The sequence below is a fragment of the Pogona vitticeps genome, chromosome 1 (genome assembly GCF_051106095.1).
Source record: "Pogona vitticeps strain Pit_001003342236 chromosome 1, PviZW2.1, whole genome shotgun sequence".
NCBI lineage: Eukaryota > Metazoa > Chordata > Lepidosauria > Squamata > Agamidae > Pogona > Pogona vitticeps.
The window spans coordinates 102,860,113-102,888,076 of record NC_135783.1 but is presented as its reverse complement, the minus strand read 5'-3'; the positions used below and the strand labels follow the sequence as shown (position 1 = coordinate 102,888,076).

Here is a 27,964-nt window from a genome sequence, read left to right as displayed (position 1 = left end):
AATGAATTTCTGGAATCGTTCCTGTAGATCTTTCGAACAAAATCAGGGCAGAATGCTTCTTTCCTATAAGCTGAATTTCTTGATGGAGGGAAACATTACGGTGCAATCCTATGCCAATTTCTTCGGAAATAAGCTCCATTCACAATTACTGCATTATTTTTAAATTATAATTGTATTGTTGTCTTTCTTGGATCTTGATATCTAACGACCATCATTTTATATGAAAAGCTGTGATATAAAGTATCTTGAAACCAGCACTGGAATAATCATCATCATGATCATCATCACCATCTTAGAACTGCAGAGCTGGAAGGGACCCTATGAATCATTGAGTCCAGCTCCTGTCAAGGAGGCACAGTGGGGGATCGAACTCCCGATTTCTGGCTTTGGAACCAGATACTTAAACCACTGAGATATCTTTGTGGTTTAATGGATCAGTATATGGGTTTGCTGCATTGATACTATCCAGGCACCATAAAAATGAACAATCCTAAACAGATGTAGTGGGAGGGAGGATAAATCTATGTACTGAATCTACTGCCAGCTTGACATTTCTTCTGAAGAAGGGGGTGAGCCTATAGGAGCAATCTCATGATTTCACAATCCACAGCAAAGGAGGATCAAGCAAGCAACCAAGTACCAGAAAGTAGCATGCTGATTTGGAGGTCCAACAAAACCACAAGAAGGCCCCGTGAAAGCCGGATGCAATATTGTCTGCTCATGTTTGCATTGTTAATACTTTTATTTTATTTTTCTACAAAAAGAAGATATGATGATGCCACCTTAAGACTTTACTACGTCTCAGAATGAAGCAATCTGGAAGACTTTCATAGGAGGATGAAGGCTGGGCACAAGGCAACAAGGCAGAACCATGAGGAAATACTGTATGGGGAGACAATCTCTTAAAGCAAACGTAAGTGGTATATAAAGGTTGGGGTAAATAAACCAAGCAGAATTAAATGAAAGACTCTGGTACCTCTGTCTGACAAAATATCAAAGGAATTTTAATAAGCAAGTTGAAGCAGCAGTGACAGACACATATAATTTGCATATGAATACATAAACATTATGTACATTTTAGAGAACCTTTTCCTTTCTGTTATTTCTCATATAGAAGGAAACATATTTCATGTCTTGTTTATTTTGTTTGGTGGGCTTTTGGGAAAGCAGACAAAGAAGAGAGGGAAATGAAAATTAGCTCAGATGTAGTTCGGAAACTAGAAATAATGGGTTGGGGACAGCAGAGCTTACAATAGCTACAGTTTGGACTACATCTCCCAGAATCCACTTCTTGGCACAACCAGTGGACATGCTGCCTGGGGCACTCAAAGAGAGGTAGTAACATTTCCCCTTTTTGGGTTCAAGTAGCTATTCTGTCAATACATAAGAGTGCTCTCAAAATTCATATGGTATGATCTTTCCAAAACGAAGTGCATTTTAATTCCTGTGGTTGATTTGATTTGAACATGAAAGATAAACATGGGAATAAATATCTTCACTAAATTGTATTTGAATTGTATTTACACACCACTCAGTATGACTGCATTTCCAGGCAGCTCACTTTCAAATCCACATCTATCACAATACAAAAACAACCAAGGATGCTTGATTGATTAATTAGGCTCATATATGCTTAACTTTGGCAGTAGATAAATAGGGATCACTTCGGTGGGAAGGTAATAGCGTTCCGTGTCTAAGTCGCACTGGCCATGTGACCACGGAAGATTGTCTTCAGACAAAACGCTGGCTCTGTGGCTTGGAAACGGGGATGAGCACCGCCCCCTAGAGTCGAACACGACTGGACAAAAATTGTCAAGGGGAACCTTTACCTTTACCTTATGCTTAACTTTGGCAGGATTAAACCCAGATTGGTGACCAGAATGGAATTTTCTGCTAGAAATCTTGAAGTCACTTCTCTGAAGTCCAGTTGTAGAATTTTTTAGCAGCAAATTCTCACAAAACCACAAGTCTCAAAATTCTATAGAATGGAGGCGTGACATGGTTACAGTCGTATTAAATAACTGACACTATGCTGTATAGACACACTCAAAGAAATGTGCTGATTTTAAACCTTGTCTTTAAACTGTTAGAGCGTTAAGCTTGTCTTTGAGCTGGCTCCACATTTGCATGGGCCTTTCACCTGTGTTTATTGGCCCCTCACAATGACCTCAGCCTTTTCGTTGGATTGTGTCTCCTTCATTTCCCCACCTTTCTGCTCAATAAAAGCCTCCTAGCAGCTGATGGGAAGGTGAGCATGGCCCTCTGCATAAAGTGGGGGAAAGAAAGTAGGAAAGCAAGCCAATAGTTGTTGTGCATTTTTCGGGCTCTTTGGCCATGTTCTGAAGGTTGTTCTTCCTGACGTTTTGCCAGTCTCTGTTGCCCGCATCTTCAGAGGACTGGAGTAGGAACTCTGTCCATGCTTTGTTGGTGTTTGTTGGATAGTATTTATAACTGTGGGAACGGCTTTTGTCTTTTTTCAGGAGATAGAGTGATCAGCATGTTTTTGTTGTGATAAGGGAGTGGGGAGGGAGAAATTATCTGTCACTGTGATTGGTCTATTTTGTGCAATGATCCCAATGACTACAAAACACAGCATTCACACCAGAATCAAAGAATATGAGAGACATTGCAGATTAAAACAACCGGAAAAATCAGCAGTAGTTGAACATGCTCTTAAACAAGCTGGACATGAAATTCTATTTCAAAATACTGAAGTACTGGACAACACCAGCAATCTGTATGTTAGACTGTACAGGGTAGCCATTAAAATCCATAAACATAAACACAACTTCAACAGGAAAGAAGAAGGCCTAAAACTAAACACGGCCTGGCACCCCATTCTGAAAAATACAAACTGCAAAAGGTCAACGAACTACGCAGCCACAAGGGTCAGGGATCATTGCACAAAAAAGACCAGCTAACGACACCCATCAATCAACCAACAAACACCAACAGAGTATGGACAGAGTTCTTACTCCAGTCCTCTGAAGATGCTCACCTCAGTGACTGGTGAAACGTCAGGAAGAACAACCTTCAAAACACAGCCAAAGAGCCCGAAAAACCCACAACTATTAGATCCCAGCCGTGAAAGCCTTTACGAATACAAAGCAAGCCAATGCCTGGCGGTGGGGGCAGGCAGGGAAGGGAAGCAGAAGAGAAGGCCATAGTGATCAACTAGATCATTTAGTGTCATGTGTATAACAGTAAGCGATTCTGTGCAGGGCATTCCTGAATGATAAGGCCAATGCTTGGGAGGGGATAATACCAAGGGAGAGGTACAAATTGACTTAAATGTGGAGGATAGGATTTAACATTGGTAGCAGAGCTGTTCTCAGCTGCCACCTGCATGTCTTCTTCAGGAATATCCTGAATAATTCATTCAGACGGGTGGGGAAAAGGTTCTATTGCTATCACTGACGTCCCTCGTGGCCATGGAAAGACTCCCACGTTTGCCACACGAATCATGGGCAATACATTTACAGGCAGCATTTCCGTTCAGCTCTATTGATACTGTCCATGACTCAAAAGGGGGTTCCTGCAAAACTACCCAAACGTTGGTTTTGTCCCCCACTGGTTTATGAGAATAGCAAGCACTTCCTGATAGTAGGAGTACAATCGACTCATGAGATGAGCAAGATGGAGTTAAAAATCCCAGGAAACTCTGGTTCTGCCCTCTTGCAGAAATACTGCCACAGATGTCATCATTCAGTCTTTTGAATCATCGTCAGTTTTAGAAACAAAATTGAAAATAGCTGAGGGGAGAAGTGTGCATACAGTGTTAGTTAGAACATGGTGCTGGCAGTTGTGTTGGAAATATTACCTTCTAAGCTGCCTTCTGGATGACTGGGAAATCCTTTGGCCATGTACAGAGGACTGCAGTTGGGAGAGTTTCATCTCTTCCTGTTCCAATGGACAGGAACCAACAGCAGCTTTCTCCTGAGTCGTGTTAACATCAGTTAACATCATGATTTTAGCTAATATGAGATATTTATTCCATTTTAATTCCAAATCCCCTCAGGTATTTAGACAGGAATTGCATTGGCCAGTAGCCTACCAAGCTTCTGCTGGGTGAAAAAAAAATCCCCCCAGTCGTTGTTCAAACAGTGATCTCCCAGAAAGGGGGAAAAAAGAGAGTTCTCTGCTGGTGCAATTGCTGTGCTCCCACAAGTGGTACACTCCTGCATTACCACACTGGCTGGATGTTCTACTCATTGGAAGATCTGAGTAGTTGTCTTTTGTTTATTGTGGAATATATATTGGATATAGGGCAGCACCTGAGGCTGCAAGTTGAAGTAGAAGACAGGCTGGGAAAAGTGGGGGGGGAAAGCACCCTAACCCTTTGTGCCTGCCTATTTTCCCTTTTTTTTTTTCCTTACTGATTTTACACTCCCAGATAAAGGGAAGTTTCCCATGGAAAAACAGCACAAGAAGAAGGGCTGATTATTTTCCCCTGTCTCTCTAGCAAATACATACTGGTTTCATTTGATTTTTTTTTTTTAAAAAAGAGTGTCCCACAAAGTACCACAGAACTATATATAACATACAGTTCTGCTCTCAAATAATTTCATATTTTATTTAAGTGTTTTCATAACTGTACATTTCAAAAAGACCGTGACATTCAAAGCGATGTCCTAGTTCTGGGAATCTTCCTATACTTTTTGCACTGGGTTCCCAGATGGTGTCAGAAATGAATGTATAGTTTGCAGCTTCATAAATTAGTTACATTGAACAATTTCCACCCCTGCAACTTGTGCTGTGAGGAATGCAGTGACAGATAGATTCTGTGCTCTGTTTGCCTATGAGATGATTTCCTTGAAGTCTCGTAATGAGTTGTTTTTGGCAGGATTAATGAGTATTATAATGGTAAATGGATGTTTGCAGCTCAGTTGTGTTCCATCACATAGTAACATGAGGTTTCTGGTCCCTTGGAGGCCATAATTGGTGGCATTAATGCAGTTTTTAATTACACTTCTTGAAAAAAAATGAATTGGAACCAAAACAAAAGCTAAGTGATCATCTCTCTGTAGTGCCATGTGGTGTAAACAGAGTTGCCGTCACTGTCCCCAATATCTGTCTTTTGAATTAGGCTAACCAGAAAAGAAATTAAGCCTTTTATAAGTGACTTGATCTAGATTTTAAACACCATTTGAGGATCATTCTTAACAATGATTTTGTGTTTGCCAGACACAAAGAAATCTTCCTATGTAAACAGAACTATTTTTTTCATACTGTGAAATAGACAAGAATTTTTTCATGGTCTGCTGAATGATTTTAGTCGCTCCAAAAAAAAAGAGTTATGTAGTTGAGGTAAGATTCCTATAGACAGCCATTCATCACGCCTCTTTCTCCCTCTCCTTGTTCAAGGTGATTATTTCTGGACTTATTTCAATCAGGCTTTCATCTGGAAGGAATATTGTACTGAGACACTTTGATCGCATTGGTAGATGAGCTACATAGGAGACTGGCTGGAGGAGAATGTAGTCTATTTCGTATCACCTCTGTTGCAACCACATGGCCTCTAATAATGGCGCTGACTCTTTGATTTGAAGGGCTGTTAATGAACATTCCTCCTTTTAAAGATATTTTAAGGGATGCCCAGTCCCCATGAGGTATGAAGATGAAGAACAATAAGGAGGGTGATCAGGAGCCTTGGACTTATTTATTCACAATTAGTACCTGGATAACAGGGCAACCCACACATAGGTCACCTGGTCGGCATCTTTCCCCCTGGAGTGAGATGCATTATAATTGTAATTTTTTATTTTTGAAAAATCTGATTTGTCATTGGTCCTTTTACTGTAGCCATTGCAATTTTATGTAAATAACTATCTTACATATCTTTTTAAATGATGCTTGGCCTCCTATTTGGTGATACATTAATGGCAATTTTGTAAAGGGACTATTTTCTTCTGCTGTTTCACTTGAGCTTTTAATATTGTTCTTTTTAAAATGAGTTTTAATATATCTGTTGAATGCTTTTAAAATATTGCAATAATCTATTATTTGGTTTTTATCTTTAATACTGTAAGACAGTATTTGTCCTTTAGGACAAAAGCAGCATATAAATGTTTTAAAGAAATAAATAAAATATTATATACATAAAGAGGCCACTCTCAGTTTTTCTGGACCTCTTAGTAGCTTTTGATACCTTCATTTCTGGTATTCGTGGTTGGGCATGCACCTTGGGGGCACTACATTGAGGTGGTTCTGGTCCTTCCTGTCATGTCATGTCTAAAAGTCATCATGTCATTTCCAAAAGTCACTTGGGCTTTTAACATAAACCTCATAACATCTGGTGGTGAATGGCCTAAAGCACTGTAGACCTTATATTTTGCCGACTGAGTTGTGCAAGTGACAATGTGGCAAATTGCCAATGTTGCATGTTTTGCATAACTGCTTAGAGGATTTGGGCCACTGTAAATACAGAGTATCCATTTCTTGTATTTTGGAGTATCTCCTGATCCTAGCAAGTTCTAATTTCCTCCCATGGAAATAGTATCTCCACTGGTGCCAAATAACCAGCCTTTTTAGCTTCTCCATGACTTGCTAAAAAATAGAATTCCTCCCATTCTCTTATACTAATTGTGATAAAAATGAAACGGAAACAGAAACAAATACAGTGGTGCCTCACATAACGAGTGCACCGTTTAATGATGAATTTGCATAGCAATCCGTTTTTTGGGATCACTAATGTGATCGCATACCGATGGTTCCAATGGGCAAAATTCGCTTTGCGACGATCAGTAAGCGTTTCGCTTACCGATCTTCGCATTGCGATGTTTGGGGAACAGCTGATCGGCAGTTCCAAAATGGCCACCGGAAGACCCAAAATGGCCACGTGCAGCGTTTTCACACCCTGCCCTCACTTACCGAGGGCGCGAAAATGCCTGCGCTATGGAGGAACATCGCTGAACGGTGAGTTTGGGGCCCATTGGAATGCATTAAACGAAGTTTAATGCATTCCAATGGGTTTTTCTATTCCGTTTAGCGATGTTTCCGAATAGCAATGGTTAATCCGGAACGGATTAACCTCGCTATGCGCGGCACCACTGTACATGGATTTACTATGGTACTTTTATACCAAGTGGTGTTTTTAATTTTTTTTAATTTTACAAAATACAAGATACAAACTAAAATAATTGTGCTCCCCACCAGCATCGGGACCTTCTGGAAAGCATTTCTTCTCATTGCCTTCCTTTCCAAAACTGCATTGATCCTTGTGTCGGGACTTAACCTTTTCCTCTTATTAACACAAATTCAATATACCACGTGTTTTGTTGGTTTATAAGAAAAAAATTGCACGTTACATGGTTGAAACCTGTGGATATTGTTTGTTATTGTGCATCGAGGTGGCTAAAGCATACCACCATTGTAGCAATTGAGGCTTAAAATCCATACTAGGATTGCGAATTGCAATAAACTGCTATTCATAGCCTTCTGGAGAACATCCTTCCTTGAGAGCCTCATGTTTTTCATGACCGAGGCTCGGCTCTTCACTTTGGTTTTGCTGTTCCCAAATTTTTAATAATTTTGAAACCTTCCTCCTAAATTCATTCCTAAATTTAGTGAGGGAGAAACCTCACTAAAATTCATGCTTCATTGCACATCAATTATTATACTGAGAACCACTTTTCTAGAGTGAATTATAACTACCAGTTTTATAGAGTAGATCCTTTAAAAAAAAAGAAGTTTAAGTATACTGCTATATATAAAAAAACCAAAGATTTTCCAGCATGTGAAGCTTTAAAATAATTCAGATATTATATTTCTAGTCCTTTATCCCTCAAAAGTGAAGTTTAAGGAAATAACTAGAAAAAATATCAAATACAGTCCCCTTAAAATGTACTATTAAATAATTTTCAGAGAATGTATCTATGTTGTATCTGTCTGCAGTTGAATTCAGCTCTAACTGAAGATAATAATCAATGTTACGTATGTTTAATTAAGAACTTACTGAATACTAACAAAACAGTTTATTTAGTTTCTAAAAAGACATGATTTAGTTTCTTATTAAACAGCTTTATGTTTGCTTCTAGCCCTGCTGTGTGACTGTACAGCAGATAAAAGTACTCTTTTTAATATTATATATTATAGTGGGAATAATTTCTGATCTTTAGATTTTGTTTGTAATCCATCTGAAAACATTGCAGGGTCATTATATCCATATCATCATTTGCAATGCTACCTTTTGGCATAAAAATGTAACATCTGGTTTGGAAAAGCCATTATAGATGCAGTACAAGGGACTTCTGTTATTCCTTTTTCTTTTTCAGTAGAGATGTATACTTGCTTTTACAACTACAATTCCTAAAGACCATGTTGTTGTTGTGAATCAATGAGTGAACGATATGAGCCCTTCTTCAGCTCTAACATACTGATTGATATGACACCATACAACTGCAGTGCCCCCACTGAATTTGTAGTAGATGTTTATGAGAGATAGGAGAGTGGTCATTCACACAGATAGTCTTGGCTGTATCTGCACTAGAAAGGTGTATCAATCTGATAGAACTTCAGCTATCACATCTCCATCCTAAGAAAGTAGAGATGTGTGATTTGGTGAAGGACAGGACTCTGTGCTAGTGACCTCTAGGGCATACCTCAGAACTTACAATAAGTTCAGTTTTAATAAAATAATTCCACATGAAACACCTAGCAAGATCAAAATATCTGTATTAGAGATGGGGGTATTCGTATACAAATACCCCCATGCAGGATGACTCGCCTTCTGCTGTTACTGCAGGCTCCGCACTCCCTTCCTATCACTCTGGAGCTGCGAGCCACTCTTCAACCTGGCAGGGATGCTCGTCCTCCCGCTTCCAGCCAGGAGTGGCTCGCAGAACGTGAGCTCCAGAGTGATAAGAAGAGAGCGCGGAGTCCCCAGCAACAGTGGAAGGTGAGTGGACAGTCTGGCCCCAGGGGGGCTGGACCCTCATTATGTCAACCTGTCCGGGGGTATTTGTGTACGAATATGAATACCTCCATCTCTAATCTGTATATATTGGGTTGGATTCAGGCTTGGTCATATTTTCAATTGGCCTATTGAAATCAATTTGAGTACTATATGAGTGATTATTCTGGATCTATGATGATGATGATTATGAGTAGGAGGAATGTATAATAGAGAAGCACAAGCCTTTGTTTATACATGCAGTATTAAGAAATGGCACCTCTGAGCAAACATGCCATTTCAAATATGAGCATCTTCATCCTTTATGCTATTATAAGGGCATTTTATTCAAGAAATTAGATGAAGCGAGAATAGCAACAGTGACAAATGCATAATAAATGGAAACGTTTTGTAAAATGTTCTGTTTTACATGGGCTTTGTTTAACGAAAGCTACTTATTCTTGGATCTAGAACTGTCACTGGGGCTTCCAATTGCTGACCTGAGGATGGTAAAGCAGAGTGTCATTTCAACATGCTGTAGCAATGGAAGAAGGCTATTTCCTGAACATCTCCATGCCACAATGTAATTAAAGATACAGGCTCCCACTTTTGGGTCAAGAGTTGACAGATATCTCAGCACTCAAAAGAGCATTTACCAGGAACAGACTAGAAACCATAGTTTCTTTTTGACAGCACCAGGTGTTTTCATATCTCGAACAAAATGTCAACATTACACCCTTCCTCTAGGCAGGTTTCTCCTGTCCTTACACATTGAGAAGGAGGTTGGAGGTAGAAAAACATTGCCCACTTTGCAATATGCTACCTAAAACAATGCTACTTCATTTTGTGTTAAGGCCAGTTCCGTTGGCACATAAAGCTAAGATCTATTTTCACATCTGTATAAAATAAGTTCTTCCATTTGTTGAGCCTGATTAATTATCACAGTTACATCCACATATGTCTTCAGGAAGAGGCTGTAACATTAAAGGGCGTCTATGTAAATTGTACTCCTTGTTATTCCATCCACAACCTCGTGTTTCAACTTCTGATGATACAACATGGTCTTCATCATAAAAAAAGAAAAATTAATGATAAATTAATTAATCATAATTGTAATGCCTTAAGTCAATATGGGCTATCAACAAAGTGAATAACAAAAGATGGGTGTAAAATATTGAAAAACATGGCAATAAGGAAAACGATATTTTATGGCATGGGACTGCATTGTCTGACAAGGTTTGTGCTTTGAGAATCTGATGAGAAGAGTTTGCTAAAAGCAAGATGTAGACACCAAGAATCAAATTCACCCAGAAATAGTATTTGAATGCTTAAAAAGTTGTTGTTTTCCTCTTCTTGTTGTACACAGTATGTTTTAGGCCCTTCATAAATCACACAAGCAGAAGACTACTGAGGGAGGAGAGGCTTATTATGCACATAAAGTTACCTCATGAGGCCTTTGCTTGCTTACTCTCTCTATATATATATATATAATGAAAATCCTGATGTTAAATAAGTCACTGAACTGCAAGAACATTATATATGTTCTTTTGCATCATGGGTAGACATAATCTATGGGGGAAAATATATGTTTGCTAGGGACAGGAATATATGAAAAAAAGGACTTTTGGAAAAAAGGGGTGAGAGAAAAGAATGTTGACACTGAATATGCCTGGGTTTTATTTTCTGTAAGAATGGTGTAACATCAAGCATTTTATTCCCCCCGCCCCGAATAAAATAAATAAATAAATAAATAAAAATAAAATATTCATTTTAATTACCAGTGTTCTTTTCAGATACAGCTTTGCTCTCTGCATAATGGAATAGAATCTTTTTATGCTAGATTGCTTTGTTTTCTTTTTCTTTTCTTTTTTCTCTTTTCTTTCTTACTTTCTTGCAGTGGGCTGATTCTGCTGTATATAATCTAATAAAAATCATCTATGCTTTTTTTCACCCTACAATGGGTTGAATCTGTGTGGTCCTTCTTCTCTCCTCCACCAGATAAATCTCCTCTATAAGTTCAGTAAGGCAGACAGTGGCTGGCTATCACTGTCCATTAGCATTACTGAGGCTTGGTTATTTTACAGAACGTTTCTATGCATTTTACTTAATTTTTTACTGTCTGTGCTACCAATGGCATAGTATTCTCTCGCATACAAATATCACAGATATAAAATTTTCCATTCTATCTCTCTGCGCGCTGCCATAGACAGCCCTCAAATATTTCTGCTTAAGTGACAGTAATGATGGTGCCAGGTAATATGCGAGGGAGGTTTTGTTGCGATTATCTTATTTTATAGTTTTTATTAATATATTGATATAAAAGATAAGACCATTTCACTTCTGTAAATTTTTGTCTCTGCAATTTGTTCTTTTCACTGAACAAACATATTTAGGATGCCACTCAGCGACACTGATTGAATATTTATTTAGAACAAATACCACTATTACCCAACTAGCTGGAAAATCCATGAGTTAGGTTTTGATAGCAGAAGCATTTCTCTGCAATTTATGTGCGCATGCAAATCTTTGGTGCTTTGGATATAGGGTAAAGTATTTGCTTTATATGTATTATTTTGTTTGAATACACGAAAGCTGGTTTGATTTGTATGTTTCCTCCCTTATAGAATTGTTCCAAGGCTCTGTCAGAGATCACGTAGAGTAATTTTTCCCATCAATCTTTGCTGTGCAGCCATGCACGAATGCAGTAGGAAAAAGGGGGCAGAAATCAAATCACTTAATTGCAGCATTTTTCATCTACATCTTTTGTTTTATGGTGGTAAAGGCCCCGAAGTAGCCTACCATGATTCATGGCTGTCACGGCTGCCGTTAGCAGTTCAATCTTTCATTCTCGGCATTTTGGTACTGAAAGTACCTACACAATTACTTTGATGAATATGACTTGTTTGTTTTTTCTCCATTTTTAGCAGAGAGGGGGTTCTGCTTAATACAGACATTTAAATAAAACACTATTCTTGCCTACCATATCTGCACAGTCTTTCTAAAGCTGTGCATCTAGAGGTGCTCTTATATCAGACAAATAGTTCTTCAAGTATCTTGAGACTTAGCTCTTATTATCACACTTAGACAATAGCAAACCCTGGAAAATATCTCCCAGTCCCACAGAAAAAGAACAATTTCCCTTTTAAATCTCTATGTTTGTGACCATTTTCTCCATTCCTTGAATATCCTTTTCATCATCCCCTGCTTCCCAACCCAAGTCCATTTGAGAACAAGACGTGTGGGAACCTCCAGAGGAATATGTCTATGGCTGGTCACAAAGTTAATATGATTTTTGGAAGTATGTGGAGACATCTTAGGAAACCACTAAAGATATTTGCATATTTGGAGAAATGTCAGTGAGGTCAGCAGGTGTTTTGAGACTATCAAACTGAGCAAGGTTTTAACCTCTTACTCTCTCTGCTGCACTCTTTCAGTATAAAATAGGCACTTTTAAAGGAATGCATGTAATTTCATTTCTTTGTTAGTATACTCAAAAGTAGCTGAATAGTTCAGTGGTTTAGATATCTGCCCGTGGGGCCAGAGGTTGTGAATTTGATTCCCCATTGTGCCTCCTGCAAGTAGAGCCAGCCTGTGTAGCCTTGGGCAAGCCACACAGTTTCAGCCTGCCCCCAAAGAAGGGAATGGTAAAGCAAAAAAGCAAAGGGTGCTGCTTATATACCGACCCATAGTGCTTCAAGCACTCTCTGGGTGGTTTACAAGTTAATTATGCAGGCTACACATTGCCCCCCCCCCCAAGCGAGCTGGGTACTCATTTTACCGACCTTGGAAGGATAGAAGGCTGAGTCAACCTTGAGCCGACTACCTGGGATTTGAACCCCAGGTAGTGAGCACAGTTTTGGCTGCAGTACAGCAGTTTAACCACTGTGCCACGAGACTCTTGGTAAACTACTTCTAAGTACTCTCTACCCAGAAAACCCTAAAAAGGGTCACCATATATTAATTCAGAAGTAACTTGATGGGACATTGTTATTAATATATATACTGGCTATTTATATATATATATATATATAAAGGACTTAATAAACATGCTTAAAACTGCACTTCATTCTGTCTTTATACCACATTCACCTAGTTGTACTGTACACTGGCAATTAAATATATATATATAATTAAATATATATTTAATAGCCAGTATACAGTACAACTAGGTGAAAATGAAGTGCAGTTTTAAGCGTGTTTATTAAGTCCTTTTAATTACAGCATGATTAAATATCCACTGTGCTCCTGTTCATGGCTGTCTAGAAGTAAGTCCTATTAAGTTCAATTAAGCTTATTTCTGGGGAAGCTGAATACTGTATATGTTAGTATTTTTAGGAACACAGTTGCTTGAATACCATTGAATATAAACATACATACTTCCGAGTAAAGAATATCTAGGTTGCATGCCAATTATCTAATTTTGATGCTCTGTTCATTATTCATAACAAAACATGAAGCAGGTATCAATAGCTAAATAGTTTGCATGACTAATAATGAACCAGATATTATTTGATTATCAAGGTACCTGAAAGATACATATAGCTGATAGGTACAGATAGGTTTTGTGTAACCATGGATAATGTGTGAAACCACCCTTAATCTGAGGAAGTTGGTACATTACTAATTGTTATACTTTATGGTCATGGATTGCTGCCTTGTCGTAGCGAAAGGGCTTGAGTAGCTCAGAGAAGCTATGGGCTATGCCATGCCGGGCCACCCAAGATGGACAGGTCATAGAGGAGAGTTCTGATTAAACGCAATCCACCTGGAGTAGGAAATGGCAATGCCGCTCCAGTATCTTTGCCAAGAAAATCCAATGAACAGAAACAAAAGGCTAAAAGATATGACGCTGCAAGATGGGACCCTCAGGTCGGAAGGCGTCCAACATGTTACGGAGGAAGAGCAGAGGACAAGTACAAGTATCTCCAGAGCTAATGAAGTGGTTGGGCCAAAGCCGAAAGGACGCTCAGCTGTGGACGTGCCTGGACGTGAAAGGAAAGTCCGATGCTGGAAAGAAAAATACTGCATAGGAACCTGGAATGTAAGATCTATGAACCTTGGGAAGCTGGAGGTGGTCAAACAGGAGATGGCAAGAATAAACATCGACATTCTGGGCATCAGTGAACTAAAATGGATGGGAATGGGTGATTTCAACTCAGATGATTATCATGTCTACTATTGTGGGCAAGAATCCCGTAGAAGGAATGGAGTAGCCCTCATAGTCAACAAAAGAGTGGGAAAAGCCATAATGGGATATAATCTCAAAAATGATAGAATGATGTCAATACGTATCCAAGGCAGACATTTCGACTTCACAGTAATCCAAGTTTATGCACCAACCCACCGATGCTGAGGAGACTGAAACTGAACAATTTTATGAAGATTTACAACACCTTCTAGAACTGACACCAAAGAAAGATGTTCTTCTCATTCTGGGCGACTGGAATGCTAAGGTAGGGAGTCAAGAGATAAAAGGAACAACAGGGAAGTTTGGCCTTGGAGTTCCAAATGAAGCAGGGCAATGCTAATAGAGTTTTGTGAACAAGCTGGTCATCACAAAGACTCTTTTCCAACAATACAAGAGGTGACTCTACACATGGAAATCACCAGATGGGCAATACCGAAATCAGGTTGATTATATTCTCTGCAGACAAAGATGGAGAAGCTCAATACAGTCAGCAAAAACAAGACTTGGAGCTGATTGTGGCTCTGATCATCAGCTTCTCATAGCAAAATTCAAGCTTAAACTGAAGAGAGTAGGAAAATCCACTGGTTTAGTCAGGTATAATCTAAACCACATCCCTTATGAATACACAGTGGAAGTGAAGAACATATTTAAGGAACTAGATTTGGTGAGAAACCTATATGTGGGACAGGAAGCAACAGTTAGAACTGGATATGGGATAACAAATTGGTTCAAAACTGGGAAAGGAATACGACAAGGCTGTATATTGTCCCCCTGCTTATTCAACTTATATGCAGAATACATCATGCGAAAGGCTGGACTGGAGGAATCCCAAGCCGGAATTAAGATTGCCATAAGAAATATCAACAACCTCTGATACGCAGATGATACCACTCTGATGGCAGAAAGTGAGGAGGAATTTATTTATTTATTTATTTATTTATTTATTTATTTATTTATTTATTTATTTATTTATTTTATATGCCGCCCACTCTACCCAAAGGTCTCTACCCAATTAAGGAACCTTGTAATGAGGGTGAAAGAGGAGAGTGAAAAAAATGGTCTGAAACTCAACATCAAAAAAACTAAGATCATGGCTACTGGTCCCATCACCTCCTGGCAAATAGAAGGGGAAGATGTGGAAGCAGTGACAGATTTTACTTTCTTGGGCTCCATGATCACCACAGATGGAGACAGCAGCAACGAAATTAAAAAATGCCTGCTTCTTGGGAGGAAAGTGATGACAAACCTTGACAGCATTCTAAAAAGCAGAGACATCACCTTGTCAACAAAAGTCCACATAGTCAAAGCTATGGTTTTTCCTATAGTGATGTATGGAAGTGAGAGCAGGACCATAAAGAAAGCTGACCGCGGAAGAATTGATGCCTTTGAATTGTGGTGCTGGAGGAGACTCTTGAGCGTCCCCTGGACTGCAAGGAGAACAAACCTATCAATTCTAAAGGAAATCAACCCTGAGTGCTCCCTGGAAGGACAGATCCTGAAGCTGAGGCTCCAATAATTTGTCCATCTCATGAGAAGAGAAGACTCCTTAGAAAAGACCTTGATATTAGGAAAGTGTGACGGCAAGAGGAGAAGGGGACGACAGAGGATGAGATGGTTGGAGAGTGTCACTGAAGCCACCAACATGACTTTGACCCAACTCCAGGAGGCAGTGGAAGATAGGAGAGCCTGGCGTGCTCTGGTCCATGGGGTCACAAAGAGTTGGACACGACTTTATGACTAAACAAACGATGGTCGGAATATATTTTGGAAAATCCTGACCTTATGCTTCTGTGGTATTTGTTTACTCCACAGAGGAATAGTAAAATGTTTTGGATAAGGGACTTAGAATCAAAGTAGATGATATAGTCAGAATGTTAGAACTAGGGTCTCTTTACATTAAGTGTTGAGATCCATCTGTCACAGCAAAAAGTTTTCTTCATCTTGCAGATTAACTTGCTTTATTTTGTGATTGGTCTTCAGAAGCTACATACAGTCTTTATTAACCAATCTGATTGCTCAGACATGCAGTTCTCAGAGAATCCTGTTATTTGACAACCAGCATGGTATCATCATGCAAGCCGAATATCTCACGTAATATGAAGTTACTCCAAATCTCAATGGCTAATTCCAACTAGAGTATTTATTGATTTATTTTTTCCATTCTGTTTGTATCCCACCTTCCCTCTAATCAAGAAGTCCCCAACCCCTGGTCTGCGGCCTGGTGCCAGTCCGTGGCCTGAGACAGACTGGGCCACTGAGACAGACCTCCTGCCTCACCCCCCGCATGCACTCACCCCTGCACAGCCCGTTTGCATGTGCACATGCGCTCCAGCACGCCCGTGTGAGCATCACACTGCCGTTTGCATGTGCACATGCACAAATGGCGGTGTGGAGCTCACACAGATGCATGCTTGTGCAAGAGAGAGAGTGTACTTGCTCATGCATGTGCAGGAGCGCGGGAGGTGCCCCGCCCTCCCCAGCTGGTCTGCAGACTGGAAAAGGCTGGGGACCACTGCTCTAACCAGTTCACCATAGCATACATGCCCTCCTCCTTTCTTTATCCTCACAACACACTATGTTATATATTAGACCAAGATATATGGAGTGACCATCTTGTAGGTTTCATCACCAAGTGAAGATTTGAATCCCAGTCTCCTGACTCAACACTTATGTGATTCCCATTGTTTCAGCAGCTCCATGATAGTCAACATAAAATTTCAGTTTATTTCTTGGTTTCTACAATGCTTATGTTTTGTTAAGATGCAGTAGCATTATAAGCTCTCATTCCTTAGCAGTGTAAGCTGTCACACATCTGCTAAGCTACATCCTTACTGGAATAGAATAGATCGGGAACTTGTTGGGACTTTTCTTAGAGTAGATATATATATTATTATTAGTTTTATTTATATGCCACATTTCTCCCAACAAGGGACCCAAAGTGGCTCACAACATTAAAATTCACACAATTAAAAATACAATAAGTTAAATATTAAAAGACAAATTAAACAATGCATGATTTAAAATAAAAGTAAAAGATTAAAACATGAAAACATTAAAATTATCTGCTAAAATGGGGTTCAGGGATTCAGCTGTAATTATTAAAAGCCTGCCTGAAGAGATGAGTCTTTAGCTTTGTTCGGAAGAATAAAAGGGAAGGGGCCATCCTAATCTCCCGAGGAGAGTGTTCCATAGCCTGGGAGCTGCCACAGAGAAGGCCCTCTCCCGTGTCCCCATCAGCTGTGCTTGTGCTAGCAATGGGACTGATAGGAGCGCCTCCTCTGCTGATCTTAATTGCAGAAGGTGCATTTAGGGAGATATAATCCTCCAGGTAGCCTGAACTCAAGCTATATAGGGCTTTATAGTTAATGACCAACATGTGGGCCCGGAAACAGACTGGTAGCCAGTGCAGTTCTTGTAGCAGATTCGTTATATGTTCCCTGTAGCTGGCCCCAGTCAGTAGTCTGGCTGCAGAGCTTTGCACCAGCTGAAGTTTCCAAACTGTCTTCAAAGGCAGCCCCACATAGAGCATGTTACAGTAATCCAAACAGGATGTAACTAAGTCATGTGTCACTGTAGCCAAATCTGACATCTCAAGGTGTATAGCTGTGCACTCCTAATCAAGACAGCTGATAACACTATGCAACATACCAGAAGCTAAGAATCTGAAAAAACTAAAGACAACCTATATCTAAAAGGGTGTGTAACTAGGGAATTAATGGCACTTGCCATGAAAATTAGCACACCAATTTTCCCATCCAATATGCTGCTGTAGCTATATACAGTAGCCTTCTTAGAAATCCTGGTAATGGCTTTAACAAGGCCAGCATTAATCTCTCCAGAGAGCCAGTGGGGTACAGAGGTTAGACCTAAGTTCGTGTCCCTGCTCAGCAACAAAGGTCACCATGGCATTCTGTAATTCTGAGCCGGTCATATCACTTCACACATGTTCGAGGGAAGGTGGAATAGAGGGGAGTTATTATTTCTCCTCTCCTCTTTCTCCTCCCATCTGTTTGGTACAGACAAGGAGGTTAGAATGGGTGTACTGTAAGTTTGCACTGATTCTTTTGAGTTCACAATTAAGGTGAAGTCTGATGAGAGAAGTCCCCAGAGGGTAACATGGTGGTATAACATGCATGTATTACATGAGGTAGAATGTTCATTTAGTGACTGAGAAGGAAGGCTTCATTGTTTTGGACTTCTTTTTTTTAAAAAACGATGGCAATGTGCTTGTTTCCCTATCGCCTTATCATCAGCATGGGATATGGAATAATGGTGGTAGTTTTCTCCTCCTACTGAAAAGCTGCAGCAATCAGGAGCTGGGGTATGTGGCAAGAAGGGAGGGGAAAACAGCAGCAGTTCTGATTGAATGTGAACGTTTCAGGTTTGAAAATATGTGCTACCTACTAAAATGAACTATCGACTAATTCTGAAAGAAATGTTATATGAGCTTAACGTTCATCTTCATCCCCTCAGTAATGAGAAGAATTAGACTGGCTTCCATATGGGGAATATTTATTTTAGCAATACAAGAAAATGTATTTCCCTAATTTTTTTTTCAGTATGCACAATGCCTTAAATTTTACAGATGTGATTAATGCTTTAATTTGCTGTTCTAGCTGGCTACAAGTTTACCATACAATATAAATTACATACAAAGAAATTTGCTTATATGGAGTCTAATTCATATGCTCTTTAACCACCATGTGTGGTAGCAGCTCTGCCTTCTCTATAGAACAAGCAAGCGCTTGTGCAATCAATTTGAAAAACAAGAAAACATTGGAGGCATTTTTTAAACAGTCAAAACCGCAGCATTTCTGCAGCCAACATATGCTGTAATTAGTGTTTGTTTTAGCAGGGTTCAGTGAATGAGGTATGAGCAAAATGAACTAAGAGATGAATTATTACAATCGGTTGATGTATTTTCTTTACTAATTTTTATCACTAGGGTATAGTATTTACAATAGATCTTATTTAAACAGATTATAATCCTAAATGCATTTGCTAGGGACTCTGTTCCATTGACCTGAAGACTACATAGACACACTTCTAAAGCAAAGAAGCATGGAATTGCTCTGATGAACGTAAGTAAAGGAATCCAGATCCAGTGGAAATAGAAATGTCTATGTGGAAAACATTCAGAAATTAAGTATCACTGTTGATTTTTTAAGGCGTGTTTCAGTATAGTTGACTGTCCCATTTGAAATCAAGGTGCATTTACACATTGTTTTAACTGGAGACTGGATTCTGTCTAACCCTGCAGAATACATGTTAACGTTCTGCTTCTAATTCCTTTTCCACTTTTACCTGCAACGAGCAATCCCAATGGTTCATATTGCTCTGTTCAAGAATATGATAACTAGAGGATACTGTGATTTTGATGTGGCCTTTTCCAAGAGAGCAGATATCAAACAACATTTGTTTGGCATTTGAAAGTTTCTCTCTTGGGCTTTTTAAAAAGCGCTCCTTCTGATCTCTCTCTCTCTCTCCCAATTCCCTTGGATCAGGGAAGGACCATTTTGAGCCTGAAGGCTTTCAGAGGTCTGATCGGACTTGCCTGCTCAAAATAAAACTAATTATCAAAAAACATAAGGGAAATTGTGTTCAAACAAGAGTGATTGTATGTGAAACAATGCATGTAGTCCCTTACACATTGTTTTGGCTCTTAAGTACCCCAAAATGGGTTTTTGAGGACCTGGTGTGACATCTGGTTGAGTTCTGGCAATTCTCAACTCATCCTAGATCTACCATCCTCTGCAGAAGTAAACACTGGGGGGGGGGAGGGGGGAACACTCTTAAAACCCTCTAACTGTGTAGTGGAAAAAAAATTCAAGGACCTACAGGACAGAATTAGCTTCAAAGTTCCCCGCAGTAGACTACCTATGATAACTTGAAATTTGTATTAAAATTGTTTCTGTTCCCTTCTCTTATTTGCAATTGTGTTTGCTCTTTTCTGGAGGTTTTGGGCAGTATTTTATGGAGTAGCTAGAATAACTTTATTGCAAACTGCAGGTGCCATTAGAATGCCAGGTGATTGGAGAGGATTGTGATGCAATACCACAAATGCTTCAGTTTCCTCTATTATATTTGTCAGTTCCATTAATTAAGGAAAAGGCAAGTATGGAGCATTCAATTCAAAGTGCAATTTGCCCCTCTGGTGATGTAGGACATACCCACCCATTTTTTAAAAAATTAGAACCAGAAATGCCAACACAAGACAAATGCTTCTCTTCCTTAAGCAGGATAGGGCGACAGATGCCTGCTGGAACCCTTTAATCATGGAATCCTAATATTAGGAGGAACGATTGCATGCTAACAAGTAGGTACAACAGTGATATCTACATGCACTAAAATAATACAAGAGGATGTCTGTCTGTCTCTCTGAGTCACAGTTACAAGGCCATGAACTTCCAAAAATGAATGTTGGTTTGCCTACTGAGGGGACCCTAAGGGCCTTCAGATTTTTCGTTTTTAGGATGCAATAATTCCACTATGTCTAAGTGTTTGCAGTCCGTAGGATCCACATAACAAACTTCCCCAGTTAGTGCACAGGAGATAGTTTAAATGCTGGGATAGGGGGGATTAGTTAAAGGGACAGTATATTCTCTCCTCATGCTGTGGGTCAACCCCCCCCCCAGGGTCATGAAGTGGGCAGACCAGTTTCCCAGGGGACAGTAGGTGTGCACCATGGCAGAGGGCATGTGTATGGAGCCATTAGCTATAGCTTCACATGGATGGGGCAGACACAGTCTCCAGCACTGACAGTTGTGTAACTTAATTAAAAGGTTCAGGATACCAGACTAAGGGCTATTCTAATCCAAATGAAGCCAAATGCTTTCACTGGTAAGAAAGAGTATTTCCTAACTTAACTGACAAGTATTCTGGCCATGTGTTGTGAGCCAGTTCTAGAGGAGTACTGAAGAATACTTGTTGGAGAGCAACATATAGTTTCTTGTCACAAGGCTAACCCTTCTATCCCTTCCACAATGTCATGCGTTGCATTACATCTCCTGTCATTCTTCATGGCATCTAGGTCAAAGCATACTGTGAACATCAAGTTGGGGCAAGCCATCTCAGACTATTTAAAGATCTTTCCAGACCAAATTACCTTATAGTAGGAGTGAAAAATATTTTGAATCCAGGGTTTAAATTCTAACTGGGCAGTGGTCTCAGGGGCTGCATTCTAGTAGTAGGTGGTGCTACCATTACTGTGTGTAACCAAATCAAAGCAGGGAGGGTCAAATATGATTCTTACTGATATAGATATTTCCCTATCAAGTGGGGCAGCTCCTGGATTGGCACGGTTGTGTGTGCCTCACCAAGCACATGAAGCATACCTCAGTTCTGTACATGTCCACTCTGCCTGTGAAGCCCATTTTGCTAGACTACAAAGAAGAGCACAGTTTATGTACAGCAACTTCCTGGATGACAAAGTGCAACACAGTTCAGTGCAACAGCTTCCCTAGCCTTTGAATGCCCTCTTCCCTCATCTCCAGTCATTGATCTGAAATAACCTAAGAAGAAGCTGGCAGGCCACCTGGAGAACCTTCATGGTCTGCATCCAGTTCATGGTATGGAGTTTCCTTTTTCCTGCCTTGTGCCATGGCCTTAATTTAATAAGCTCTGTCTTCCCACATCCTGTTTTACGACTGTTGCCAAGCCCGTGAGCCAGCCTGTCTGTACAGTGTCTCTTTCAATATAATAGTAAATACATTTGTTTAATTTATTGAATCTGAGTAATAATAATCCTCTTGAAATTTAAAGATAGTTGTACTAATAAAGCATGTTGATAGAAAACCAATTACGTGGCATTCCATGTGTGAAGTAGATTAATAGAATGTTTCTTCAACTTTAAAAGTGCAAGAAAGCTATTAAATTTGTAGTGTATATTATCCATAAAATAATTATTTTCACATGAGAGTCTACATTGTCTAATGGTATCTGCTTACGGAGAACAGTATCATGAAATCTTTAATGAGCTATCACTTTTTGTCTTGATTAACCATATTCACACTGTATATTTCTTCCAAGTTATACTTTTTTCCCCTCAGCATATCACTTGTCACATTTATCCTTCATCATCCCTTTGTCTTTTTTAACTTCTCCAGAAAGCACCAGGAAATTATCTTGCTCAGTTCCCATGAAAATGATCAGGGTCACTTTCTGGTGGCTTGTACACCCCCAGACATGGGCAGACATAAAATCCATTAAAATCCACACTGATGGAAATTTCAGAATTAAGATTCCCTCATACTTCTTACAGGTCTTGAAAATTTTGGTTCAGTATTCTGCCCTGGGTTAAAATTGCTTCTTTCCTTCCTTTGGCCATTCCTCACTGGGAACATCCCAAGCACCGTGCTTGACAGAATTCCACTCTCTGTGAGCAGTCCACATCCCACTGAATTCAGTGGTAAAAATCCCATTCATTGGAACAAATTTGGATTTTCACGATTAAGTGGCTCTGATTTTGTTCATAATGAAGAAGGCACTGTTCACAAGTAATGTGTCAAGAAAATGTGGTGGAGGCCATGCTCACAAATGCCACAGGATGAGTGATTTTTAAAAATCCACATCAGTTGTAGGATGCCTACTTGCATTTGCACTGTGTAAACGTAGTGCATAACTGATCACATATCAGCTCCTGGAAAATATTTCTATGTTTACTCACTTTGATCCCATTCTTGGTCACCATGAAAAGTGGGTTGCAAAGTATGTGTGCAAAATAATTTATCTCATAAATACAATGTGCTTAAGGAGATCTAGAGTCTCAGACTGGCTTTCTCTATTGTGTGTTTTCAAAATCTGCAATTTGTAATGTTGGGATCATGATACCAGGCAGCCAAGAAATCCTATCTGAAGATATTTTCACACACACACATCCTGAACCCAACCGCACAATGTGAATAAAGAACCAACAATCATCACGGAGGATGTTGAACATGATCTTTGTTTATATATAATGTCATGCTGTTATCAGCACAATCAAAAACACATTTAATCCTTTTTTCTAATATGATTAGCAAGGACTGAGAAATCACCTTATCTCAGTAAAACACAGGTACAAACTCAGAGTAAATATTTTGGTAAACAATTATTCTGTCCTTGCATATTCAGCAGTGTGCTAAATTATGCATAATCTTGCATAAGTAATAAGTGAAGGTAGCTTAAATTCAAGGGTTTTTTTTTACCTGACCTATTTCTTTCAGTGCTGTTAGCTTCTTAAATCATGTATGAGCTTTCCGTAAGGCTTCAATGAGTAGTTCTAGTGGAGAGACTTCAGTAATAAATTTCAGGAGAAGACAAGTTTTTTGACAGGCATAATGCAACACATACAGAGCTTGGAACTCACACCCTGGGAATTTAGAGCAATCCTGGCAAAGCAGCTTTTCCCTGTTATATTAATAGAGAAAATGAAGTATGAAAGTCCTCAGGAATTACTGCTAGGTGTAATTTAAATAATTTACCAGAAGACAGTTCAGCACATGCACTGAACAGGGGCATACAGAGTTTGCCATAAGCAGTTTATAAATAAACTATATTCTGCTGAAGTAAGTCAGGCATAAATTATAACTATTCCTTTTGTGGCTATACCCTCTTCTTCATTGTAATAGTTATTTAAAATATAAAGTCTAGGTTACGACCTTCTGCTGAAAATCACAGACATTGCCTCTATTGTGCCTTGATTATGAGCATGCTTATACTTAATAGTGCATACCCTATAAGATCAAAGTAGAATTACTAGTGGTGAGGGGGGGAAAAGGAGAAGGCAACAGATTCCATTTCTATAAGAGCAAAACCCAGGTAGAGGGTGGTTTTGTTGTTCTTTTTATTGTAGCCTGTGGAGGAAGATGGTGTTTGGTGCCAAAGACTGTCACACAATGCCTGACCATTTTTTTAAAAAAAATCACAAGTGTACTTTTCACATGCATTATTCCATGCCACATGCCTCCAGTGGTTCAGCATTAAAATGACAGAATAATGTGAAGGTAACAGAAAGGAAGGGGTGGCGGCAGAATGAAATGCAGAGCTGAAGAAGTATGCAGAAGATGCAGGATTTGTTAAATGTGGTGGTAGAAATTGGACAGCTTGTACAGCACAAAGCATTAGGTTTATTAAAGGCTGGGCAGCATTTCTTGACAGGAATCATTTCCATAAACCTCCTCTCAGGAGTTAGAAATGGGATTCAAAAATAAAAGGCCAGGTGAACCACAGTATTTAATTGTCTTCAAGAGACAATTAGAAAACAAGTTAAATATATTTTATTCTGCTGGATTTAAACCAATTGCTGTTACTTTTTTTTCACCTTTGTCTTTACATTCTTTTTCAGTGTTAAATGTATAATACATATATGACACTCAGAAATATCATTCATTTCCCAGCCTTTTATTTTCTAAGCACTCTGCTTTGTTCTTGCATCTACTGGCAACAAGTATACCTGTTACTAAAGAACATTACCTGCTAGTGAACCTATCTGATGGAATGCATTGTAGACTCAAAACAAACCACTTATGGGTCTGTAGAATCTAGATTAAGCAAATTGCTTCACTTTCACCCTGCCTTAGCAGAGATAGCACTAGGTAAAATGTGATTTTCTCTGCTAAGTCCTCAGAACATTATGTTTCGAGAGGAACTTAATTTCTCTTCAGCAGCCAGGTTGTCATTATAAATATTGTTACCATTATCATTATCATTGCTCTAATTATGCAAGTAATTTGTTGTACTATTAATAAGTTAAACTATAATTCCTCATAGCTCAGAAAAATACAAGGAACTACCATTTGGTTCCCTCAATGGCCAGTTCTGATATTACACTTTAGAAATATCCATCCTTTGCCAATGTTATTTCATCCCTCACCTGCCATTCAGCAGAATTGTTCCAAAAAGTCAAAAGATTGCTGGAATCTGTCTCACAAAGGCTAGGAGTGGAACCCTTGGTCACTTGCTGTAGGAAAAATGCTTGGCTAGAACTCGATGCCACAAATGCAACAATGTCTAAGGAGACAATTTGTGCACCATATAGACAATTTTTTTTGTTGGGGGGGGATCAGTTTCTGTTGTTGTGGCCTGATGATGTGGACAAGATGCTTGAATCAGTCTATCCCACCACATGTGTGCTTGACCTTTGCACATCATAGATGATAAGATTTAGCAGAGCTGGATTGACTGAGTGGGTCCAGGAGGTGATGAATGCATAATTAGGGCAGGAGATAGTACTTTTTCTGCCTTGAAGGAGTAGGTGAAAAGAAGCTCTCTAAATCCAGAGGTATGTGGCATCTACTGCCCCATTGCAAATATCCCCTTTCGGGGGTAGGTGTTTTATGCGTGGTGGCTGGGCAACTTCAAATATTCTTGGAGGAAACTGGTCATCTGGACCTATTATTGTCTGGGTTTGGACCATGGTTTGGAACCAAAATGGCCTTAGCTGACATATCTGATTACTTCCTCTGAATTAAAGAGGGCAGCCCTATTACTTTCCTGGATCTCTTGGCAACTTTTGATACCAGTTATCATAGTATCCTTTTGGATAAGCTCCATGGAATGATAGTGAGAGGCACTGTGTCACAGTGATTACATTAGGCAGGACTTCCCTCCAGTTAATTCCTGATTCTCTCCCCTTCTTTCTCTATTGTGATTTATTTTTGTATGTTCTCCATCTTGTAGCATTGTCTAATTGTGTAATAATTCCTTTTTAATAATTATTCACGTATTTTGTGTTGTAAGCCGCCTAGAGTGGTTGCAATCACCAAATAGGCGGGATATAAATAAATAAATAAATAAATAAATAAATAAATAAATAAATAAATAAATAAATAAATAAATAATTCTTTTCTTCACAACAGCTTTCAAAGAGTGGCATTGGGGGACATCTGTTCAGCCTAATGGCAATTAAGCTGTGGGGCACCACAGTGCTCCATTCTATCTCCCTTGCTGCTTAATATATATATGAAACCACTAGGAGAGGTCGTTTGGAGTTTTAGGGTTGGATGCCATTAATATGGTGATGACACTCAGCTCTCCTTCTCTTTATTGGGATCAGCTGAGGCTGTGCAGGTGCTTTACCAATGTCTGGAAGCTGTAATGGGCTCCATGAGAGTCAATAAACTGAAGCTGAATCCTAACAAGGCAGTGGTTCTCAGGTCTGGGAGTTGGGGAGGAGACCTGTTCTAAATGGAGTCACAGTATCCCTGAAGGAGCAGGTGCACAGTTTGGAGGTAAAGTGGTGCCTCACTTAGCGACGTTAATCCATTCCAGGAAAAACGTTGCTAAGTGATTTCATCGCTAAGAGAAATTAAAAAGCCTATAGAAACACATTAAAAAGTGATTAATGCATTCCTATGGGTTTAAAAAATCACCTTAAGCGAAAATCCTCCATAGCGCCGCCATTTTTGCTGCCTTTTAAGTGAGGCAAAACAGCGGGCGGCCATTTTGTTTTTCCGGCGGCCATTTTGAAACCGTTGATCAGCTGGCTGAAAATGGGGGCTTTGCGACGATCGCTTCCCCGCGATCATCGCAAAGCAGAAAAACCCCATAGGGACCATTGCAAAGCGATCGCAAAAGCGATCGCAAAAACACCGTCGCTAAGCGATTTTGTGGCTCAATGGAGTGATTGCTAAGTAAGGCACCACTGTACTCTTAGATTCATTAAAGACTGATGTGAGCTTGGTGGCTTGGAGTGCCTGGGGCCAGCTTTGACTGGTTCACCATGTTCAACACCTCATGAACAGGGATAACCTGGCCACAGTAGCCCATGCCATGAGAACCTCCTGGCTAGGCTACTGCAATGCACTCTATGTAGGGCTACCCTTGAAGACAACACAGATGCTGAAGCAAGGGCACCTAGACTGCTAAGAGGAACATCATTCAGAACCTGCATGACAGACCCTATTAATAACTGCAGTGAAAGTACTATTCCATGTTTTCTGTTCTGGGAATGAACATAGTGCATCATCTATTGAATTTCTGCCTATCATGGATCTAATAGTGGCAACAAGGAACCATGGCATCCCTGTTATACAGGACAAGCTTGTTCCATGTTTTTTTTTAACTGACGTGGAAGAAAACATCGTACATAACTATATTGATGCCAGTATTGTGAAATATAATGGCATTGTGGCATTGAGAGGGAGAATGTTAAAATGAAGCATTAGCGGATTAAGTTAACAGTAACAGGAGATTTGTCCTTAATATGCAATACATATGTACTGCTGTGATGATCACAACAGTTTAGTTCAAATAATTTGTGAACAACCTAGACTGGTAATGGAAAAATATTGTGTATAATAAAACACAATCACTGTCATGTGTCCAACCTGCTCTTGGGAATTAAGAGACAGTGCACTATTATACATCAAGTGGCTTAAGTTGGGCTCACTTAACAGAACTATGACAAAAGCAAATGTTTTGTCACTTTCAGGTGGTTGCCATGAAAATCTGTAGTGCATAATTAATGATAATTCACTCTTTAATGTGTGCACATAAAAGCACACAAAGTTTCTACTTGGTGTCACAGGAACATTAACGTTTTCAACATTAAGGAAAAACACGGTAACGCTAGAATCATTTCAGCTAAAATAATGAGCCAGGCGAAGGGTAATGGAAGGTGTCAGAGGCACAATAAATAAGATTAGAGTGGACAAGGAGAAGTGAAAAGTGTTAACTGCATTGATATTTTCAATTAGAAAAAGCAAGGCAAATCATTTCAGTACCACAGCTTCCTTCACTGTCTTCTACTCAGCCTTAGTAGACTGGTGTAATAGAAATGTCTGAATGTCAAATGACATTAAATAAATCTCCAAGGGGGCAAAACATAGCAAGATGTTGTTTATGAAGATGCTGTTGATGTCATATAAACAAACACTTTTTAATTATGAGAGGCAGTGGTGCTGATC

General features: G+C 39.4%; 1 long non-coding RNA gene across 4 annotated transcripts in view; it reads left to right on the top strand.

The window, feature by feature from the left end:
* Positions 1-27,964, top strand: part of LOC110072891 (uncharacterized) — a 601,139-nt gene that overhangs the window by 386,991 nt on the left and 186,184 nt on the right. Inside the window, exon 7 of one of the 4 annotated variants that reach the window (XR_002299567.3) lies at positions 765-6,103. The exons of the other annotated variants lie outside the window; for them this stretch is intronic. This is a non-coding gene — a long non-coding RNA (uncharacterized LOC110072891). Of the gene's footprint in view, positions 1-764; positions 6,104-27,964 lie in introns of those variants that run through there. 4 annotated transcript variants of the gene reach the window in all.